Here is a 9,021-nt window from a genome sequence, read left to right on the forward strand (position 1 = left end):
ATTACGAAAATCGATTAAATCAGTGTTAAGAAGTTGTCACTCCGGAGTTGGAATGATTCCGGAACCATTCCACATTTTCGCTACCCCGGAATGGAATGGGAATGTAATGGGAGCAACGTTGAGGGGAATGGAATGGGAATGGAATAAGATGCCTTTAGCCCAGAATGGAATGGGAATGGAATGGGCCCGGTTCTGTAGATTTTTTTTATTCATTTTTTTTTTAATATTTTTTTTTGTGTTTAGCTATACCGACTTAGTCAGCGAGACAGTTCTTCAGAAATAAAATGACCGGGAAACTGCAAACCCGCGTGGAGCCCCAGAGACTAATACGCAAAAAATGCAATACAAGAAACAAGCGTTAAAGCAAAGAAGAAAGGGGGCAGGGAAAGGGGGCGGGTGTGGCGCCTTTCACCAGTGAAGTTCAGCACAAATCCAAATGCGTATGCGTCTGTTGCACGGCTCAAGGGTACGTCATCAGTCGACGTGAACCTGACCCGCTGTTCTGGTGATCCGATACCCAGGAAGGAGGCCAGACGTGGCCTCGCTGTGCCGACCCAGACTTCGTATTCCTGCGACTCGTCTCGAGCGCGCTGTTTCTCGGAGAGCTCACACCTGTGCCGGCCATCTCAGGTCGCAATCCACAGGCCTCTGTTTGGATAATGCTAACCGAAGCTTGAGGACTGCCATTCATGCGTTGGAGGCGGAAGGTCGGCAGGCAGTTCCGTCACAGAAGGGATGTCTTTGTATCTATTTTTCAACCGTAACCGAAAATAAGACATGTGCTCCAGGATTCTTCAGGCGGTCCACCCTATTCTCGAAAATTCCAAATGACACTGCCTGCATGGTCTTCAACGAGGTCACCTACAACGAAAGCGCGTATTGTCCTTTAATACAACAGGGTGGGTAGTTTCATGTTCAAGGCAACACCTACAGATCAGTGTTGCGGAATGGGCACCACCCATTCCATTCCAATTCCATTCCGGGAATGAAAGTTTTCAATAATTCAATCAACTCCAAGGAATAGGGACACTGGGACCATTCCCAACCTGGAAGGGTTGAATCGCTCCATTCCATTCCTTTAATTCCTAAACTTAAAAATTTGCACTTGACAGTTATACATTGTGTTTGCCGGAATATGCAGCTTAAAGCTGACATTGTAAAACGCATGGACAATTGCAAAAAGAAATGCTAAATGCCTCAAAAAACACTGATTTTACTAAGATGGCGGTGCTGGATTGCCTGGCCCATCGCAAGATGGAACAAGCAAGGTATGCAGAGACTGAAGTGAAAGGAAGTGAGCGGGCATCATCTAGCTTGCTTCTAACTCTAACCCACTTGAATGTAAAACATTTAACACAGGAAACAAGCATCGGAACTAAGACCAAGTAAAAGGCGGACTTACACGTAAAAATGCTGTATAGAAAAAAAAAAAGCGTCGGAGCAAAGGGCAAGAGGAGAAGAGAGGGAGTGCTCGCGAATGAACGTGGAAGGCAGCAGGGTTGGCCTGCTGCTAAACAACGCTCCTGGAACTACAAGAAAACAATAACTGATTATCTTTCGGCGGCACGCGAGTCAACTAGTTATAAGAGCTCTGCGAGTTATGACCCGCCCCCATTCCCAGCTTTCAGACTGTGCACGCACATGCACTCTCCATGCCGTCGCAAACAAGACAAGAAGGACGATGAGGAGCAGTGCAAGGCGGTTTCATCCTTTGTCGCTCCCTTCGCCTCTTTTACTTGGTGCTTCGTTTCTTGTTTCACTCTCGTGTAACAGAAGTGAAGCCCGTCGTCTGCGCGTCCGCGAAAGGCGCCACCGCCACCTTCCCACCCCCTCCCCCCTCTGCCCTTTGCCTTGACACTCGTTTTTAGTATTGCGTGTTTTGCGTACAGTCTGTTAGGGCTCCACACGGGCTAGCAGTTTCCCGCTGTTCATTTTATTTCTGAGTAACTGACTCGCTGACTTGCTCGGTTTAGCTAAACTTTAACCCCCTTTCCCCCTAAAAAAATAATATGTATAATATATATATATATAAGGCCCATTTTCTTCCCATTCCATTCCAGACAAAAGCTCGCTTGCACCTTTGCAATTAATTGCATTCTAATTATGTCTCTATTCCATTCCCATTTCATACCCCTCAATGTTGTCGCTATTCCATTCCCATTTCATTGCGGGGTCGCGAAAATACGGAATGATTCCGGTATCATTCCAACTCCGGAGTGGCAACTCCGCAACACTGCTACAGATACAAGAATACTAGTTCATTCGGCCGTGTCGTCATGCGATCAGTGTTGACAGGGCGCCCTTATTGGACAGGAAAGTGATGATGCTTTGATGGAATTTATTTAGAGGTTGACGTCTTTTCGCATCACTGGTCAGACAGACAGGACGCAAGGGAAGGGACCGCGGTCAATCCTTGATGGAACGTTTTTTTTAACCTATTGAAGACTCGTCTTCGTCCGGAACCACTACCTTTAAGGTGAAGCGCCAAGCCTGCGGGAAAGTAATTTCCGAATAAAAAAAAAAACACAAAAAGCTCCCACTTTAAACATAAAGCCTCATCTCAGTTGGCGGCTCAAAAACAAAAATTTGAAAATGTATTGCATTATCAGTATTTATATCTCTGCCCTCCCTAAAATGTATTCCTGTATTTGACTTTCCAAAGACTTTTCGACTCCTTTTAAAATATATTCCTCATACGTATCGCGATAATTTTTACAGATATATTTGAGCATCAATATTTTAGCTACTATATTCACCTATCACAGTATTTGCATTTTCAAATACATTTTTGACTATTTCTGCTCAACCCTGCAACGCAATGCAGCTGTCAAGTGCCAATTTTTACGTTTAGAACTTAGAGGAATGGAATGGAACGACTCAGCCGTTCCAGGAGTGGGAATGGGCCCGGGGTTTCCCCTTCGTAGGAGTTGAAAGGAATTGAATTATCGCAAACTCTAATTCCCCGGAATGGAATTGGAATGGAATGGGGGTGCCCATTCCCAAACACTGGATGCAATTGCCTTAAGCACGCCAAATCATGCCTAGCCCTAGTTTTTTTTTTTAAATTTTGTTTTGCTTGTGTTTGTTGTTAGTTCTTTAATAATTTTTATTTTGTCTTAAATGTATAATACTTCACCCATGTTTGTGCACCGCACAGTAGAACTCTAGGTTGTTTGTGGGCACTGGAAATTAAACCAGTGTTATTATTATTATTATTATTATTATTATTATTATTAGCATTGTAGCAGGACGCTCGACAACAACAAATTTGATTTCATTTATGTCCATTGCATCCAAAGTTGTGTGCCAAATAGGCCAGCTCGACGTCGTCTACTTTGATCTGAGTAAGGCGTTTGATGTGGTTGACCATGACATTCGTTTATCAAAACTTTGTGGTATTGGTGTCTGTGGAAAGCTACACAACTGGTTTCAGAATTATTTGTCTAATAGAACATGTGTTGCTCGTGCGAACGGCGCGTATTCTTTTACGTACACGGCCACGTCTGGGGTACCTCAGGGATCAGTTCTGGGCCCGCTTTTTTTTTCTTTTTTTTGTGAACGATGTGTGTAAGCAGATTGTAAACTCGTCTTTTTTGCAATATGCTGATGATATTAAAATATTTAAGGAGATTAGAACTATCTCAGATTGCAAGTTTCTACAAGAGGACATAAACTCATTTGTTCACTGAACGGTCTCCTACTAAACAGCTCGAAAACCAAGGTCATGTCCTATAGTCGCAAAACGCAAACGACGTGTTTCCCTTACAGTGTTAGCTCAGACGTATTGTGCCCTTCTAGTGAAGTGCGGGACTTGGGAGTGCTTTTTGACTCCTCCTTGAGATTTGATAGCCATGTGGCTCGTATAAGTACCTGCGCCTTGCGCGCGCTCGGTATCGTTTGTCGAACGACTAGAATATTTAAAAACCCCACAACGTTTGTAACCCTGTACCGCTCTTTGACAAGGTCTCAACTCGAATATGCATCTCCTGTATGGAATGGCAGTTGTAAAACTACCCTCCTAAGGCTGGAACGAGTGCAAAACAAATTTTTATCTATTTATCGATATCGATATCTGCGAGATGAAACATCTCTATCAAAGGGTAACAATGTATTGGACGTCCTACAAATGAACAGCTTATATCACCGTCGAGAAAAGTCAGATCTGGTTTTCCTTTTCAAAGTCCTTCATGGTATGGCCGACTGTTCAGAACTGCTCTCACAGATATTTTTGCGAGTTCCTCGGACAGCGACCCGTTTGACAACGTCCTTTTACTCTCCTCGAACGTTAAATATCTTGGACCCGATGTTTCGTATGTGTCGGGCATATAATGGCATTGGAAGGGATCTTGATATTTTTTGTGTGACTGAATTTGTCAGATCTCTCAGATTCTTGTATGGGTCCCTCTGAACCTGTCGGTGATTGTGATGTTATTATATATTATTTTAAGAAGGTATATTCGTTGTTGTGGTAGTCTTCCTACTGTGCGTTCGGACCCTGTGCTCCGTTCTTTCCTTGTTGTGTATATCGTATCTTTGTGTCAGCATGCGTTATATCTATCATATCTTTTACTCAATGTTTTGAGTTTTTTTATGTTTTTTTCCTACTTTTTTGTAGTGTGTAAGTTTCGGTGTGCCAGCACCAAGACCGCATGGTCGTTCCTGGACACCTAATAAAAATTATTCTTGATTCTTGATCATACAGGGTGTCTCAGGCAACTTAAGCCAAAAGAAGAACGAAAGTTGATCCAAGGAACGTGCGTTGACCCAATGGAGTATAGTTCACAGCACTATTGAGCAACTAAAATATTTTGCAGTTTGCCAAATTGGGTAAATAACGCAAATTAACGGACTAATATTTATATGTTTATTTGTGCACTAAAGCCCTCTAAAAATGCTGTAGACAGTGTTCAGGAATATGGCTTTGTGCTATTTCTATAAAAGTAGCTTTTTTGTTTATACTTTTTAGCTTAAATAAAACTAAGAATTTCATGCGGGACTTGAAAAGTGCTACGTGACTACCGGCTAGCGTACTTGGATGTTATGCTTTGAGTCACGTAGGACAATTTTTATTGCTTGCGCGATTTTCGCCATGCTCAAAGACACCCGAAGGTTGCTTTTGAAGGAAATGACAAAACGGAATGTTTCTCATTACGCTGTACGACATTTCTTTTGGAAGTTTTGTTCAACATTTATATTTAAAAGGTTAGCCAAATTATTTCTGTTCATTAATAATAAAACCAATAAGAAATATTTCACTTCCTCAAGAGGATCGTGGACAGCGGACAGCACTACATTGGATGGACATCGGTAGCGCGCACCAGGTTTGTTAAAGTCTGAAGAAGTTAGCTGAAGCAATCTGTGTGGAGAGTACATCAGCCCATAAAGTTTTTATATATATTGACAATTAAGTAGTTATTGGTAAATATATGTCTATATTGAATAGAGTAGTTGGTTATAGAATTATTGCGTTTCACACTGAAGTGCTTATTTTTTCATAGGGTGGGTTTGGGCATTATCGTTACAAAAGGAACAAAATAAAATTCTCGTAACTTTTAACAGTAACTGCTGAAATAATTTTAGTTTGCTATTTTGTACGGGGAAAAAGAGCGTGTGTTGCACTTTGTACTGTTAACGACTCATTTTTATCGTGCTCAATATTTCGCTATTTAGGTCAAAGCCGAAGTTTTGGAATAATGCGCGAATTCTCAATTTCGGGATAAGGTAGGAGCTCAGTAGAGATTCCAATGTGTTTCACGTTTACCGGAATCGTGGTCAGGACCTACCTTTCGCGATTTGTAGGCGATTTGTAAAATTCGGGAATATTAGTTTTTGTGCAAAAATGAGGTCGTTTAACGAAGGTGCCTTCTTAAAAATTGCCACGAGAGATTCCTATAATCACTGTTTACCTTAATGGCCGCCTTAAAATTATTAATGATATTCATGTGTCGAATATACCTTAGTATGGCATTCTTAGAAATAAGGTTAACCTTTAAGGTGTATTTAATATTCGAACAAATTCTTCGCCTTTGTTTAGAGCGCCCCTTGATAACTGCATTTTCAACAAAACTTCAGAACTTTGTAGATGGCATCAGATAAACACCCAAGAATAATTATTAAAAGCAAAGGAGTTATTACATTTTCAAACTTGCTGCCAAGTGCTCTCAGCCATTTACGTTGTAAACTACAGGTCATGCAAAGCGTATGTTTAAGAAGCCACGTGTCAAGTGCAGCAAAAATGTAGTAACGTATGTTTAATGTATATTCATATATCAACATTTTATGAGAAGATGTAGGTGCGTACGACATATATTATTTAGGGCACAAAATTAAAAGCTGGAAGTTGCCGGTAAAATGACTCGCACTAAAACAAATACACTTCATGCATTCACTAACAAAGACTGTTTTTTAAATCGCTGTTCTCGGGAACTCGTTTGCGCTCACAAAATGTAAATTTCTAAAACTTATTTTTTATATAAACAAAATATAAGATACTAAGAGTAACGATGAGAATGTAGACGCGTCTCGAAATGTGCTTCTTGTCTGAATAATATAAATACTTTCCCCGTAGATCACAATCACGAGAATGTATAAGGAATTCAGGCAAGATATATTGGGTTTCTACCAGAGGTTTTGAATGCTGGTGGCTTGCGGCAAAAAAACTAAAACACACTCGCAACTTAATGTTTTATTGCACAATTTTTCTTAATCGAAATAATGTGTATTTGGCTGTTTATAGGACAATAGAAAACTTGGTATAGTCTGTCAGATGCGAGTAAATGCATTATGATATTGAACATTCAGTACAACCAGCACTTCTTTACTTGCTATGACATTTTTTTTGCAATAAAGTTTTAAATCCACTGGGCAGTGGAGCATGATATTTTTATTAATTACTCTCGTGAGAGTACAATTGTTTTTTACGAAAATATTCCGCGACAGTACTTTAAAAAGAAAAAAAAAAGCCTTTAACTTCACTCGAAAATTCACAACCTATAAAATTCAAAAAGCATCTCCTCCTCCCACCGGAACTTTACATCCTGTTTAGGGACCGTTGTACGCGAAATAGACTGATTGTAGAACCATTTTTTTTTATTATTCCACTGTGAGCCGTTTACCCAAAAGGCCTCTAAAAGTACGTTTACGAGCGCGATACCAAAGGAAGCAAGACAGTTTTCGATAAAAACTTGGCATAAAATATACAAGGACCAAATTCTAAATGCGATCTGACGAAAAAAGATTAAAACCCTAGCGTTACAGCCTTTGAAAAAAAAAATTTATAACCTGAAGGAGGACCCTGATCGTAAAGCGTGTTCACGAACTGCAGTGTGTCTGTTTTATAGTTCCCGTAAAATGTGGGAGGCTAGATACGAAAAGTTGTCAAACCTAATATATCCCTTGTTATCTTTACTTACCTGAAAACGAGATTGTGGTGAACAAAAAGATGTATATATACCACTACGCAATGACTCCGAGTTTAGTCAAAGAAACATACCTGCTTTCTGGTAATGTAATGTATATGGTCGCAATCATGTACATACCTGCTGTATCGAGTTCAAATAGTGCAATGCATTCCTTGAATGAGGAATGTATTTGTAAATATCGTCCATCTTGTGATGCATGTAATAAATAATAAAATTGAAATGAAAACACTGGTATTTTAGAAAAAAAGATGCTTTGAACTATTCTTGCCCTTTTCTTAAAAATTTATATCAGTAAAAGCCTAGAAAACTGTATTTTTGTAGGTAGCGGGTAATACTTCCTTTTGTTTTCTTGGCGAATTCGAATGGCTAGAATGAACTTTAAAAAAAAAAAAAAAGCTATGGTGGCGATAATTTTGATTTACAGGTGTCCGGCACTTTTTGAGGCAGAACTTACAAAACATTTGTCTGAGGAAAAATATAAATATTTTTTAAACTATATTATGAGTGCTGTTGAACGTGATTTCTCAATGCGGAACTTTGGTTTGAATGGACTACAATCAGCGATTACGGTGGATGACGGTTTCGTCCCTGTCAAGTCTCGTCGACGTGTGAAACCTTCGTCGGGCACCGCTAAACCTGATAAGGTAAATGCTGCGCCACCGCCCGTACGCCATATGGCGCTATTTGAGTCTAGACTAGACCCAGAAACGTCTGTGAACGATATTGAAGCTCTGATAGAGCCTTTTCTGGAGGGACGAACACCTGTCTGTTCAAAGATGAAAACTAGATTTCCTTCATACTCTTCCTGTCACTTGGCTTGTGACGAGGCAGTTTTCGCAGCGCTAAACAAACCCGAAGTTTGGCCGGAGGGTAGCATCCATCTTCCACCAGTTTTTTGGCCCCCTTGACAGTACGCGCGTTTATAACGTGGAAACAGTAGCACCCGATAATGGCGTCAACGCTTAGCGTTTTCTACCAAAACGTGAGGGGCCTTCGTACAAAGGCCGACGAGTTTATGTCTAACTTGATAACAACTAACCTTGATATTGTCTGCATTACAGAAACATGGCTGTGCGATGGGATACCTACCTCAAACTATTTTACACCTTATTACAAAGTGCATCCAAAGGACCGAGATTATCAAACCACTGGTCAAAAACTTGGTGGTGGTGTTTTAATTGCTGCCGAGGCATCTCTTTGTTCTCATCGTCGTATCGACTTAGAATCCTATTCTGAGTGTGTATGGTTAGAAATAAAATCTCGTGACGGTTTCAACTATCTAGTTGGTAACTACTATTTCCCACCACTCTTTGATCAAATGGTCTTCGTTGAGAATCTGGAGGCACTTAAGATTCATATAGATTTCAGCAAATATAGAGTACAGATTTATGGCGATTTCAACCTTCCAGGAGTAGACTGGACACTGTGTCATGTAAAGAGAAACCTGATAACACGCAAAAAGGCCACATGCTTGTTGGAGTTTATGAACTTTTGTGGGTTGAATCAACTGAACACAACTGAGAACACCGCTGGAAATACCCTTGACCTTGTTTTATCTAACGTGTCTGTTGACTATGTAACCCCTTCTTTGAGTCCAATG

Source organism: Ixodes scapularis, unplaced genomic scaffold, assembly GCF_016920785.2.
Source record: "Ixodes scapularis isolate PalLabHiFi unplaced genomic scaffold, ASM1692078v2 PGA_scaffold0__279_contigs__length_252992795, whole genome shotgun sequence".
Taxonomy (NCBI): Eukaryota; Metazoa; Arthropoda; class Arachnida; order Ixodida; family Ixodidae; genus Ixodes; species Ixodes scapularis.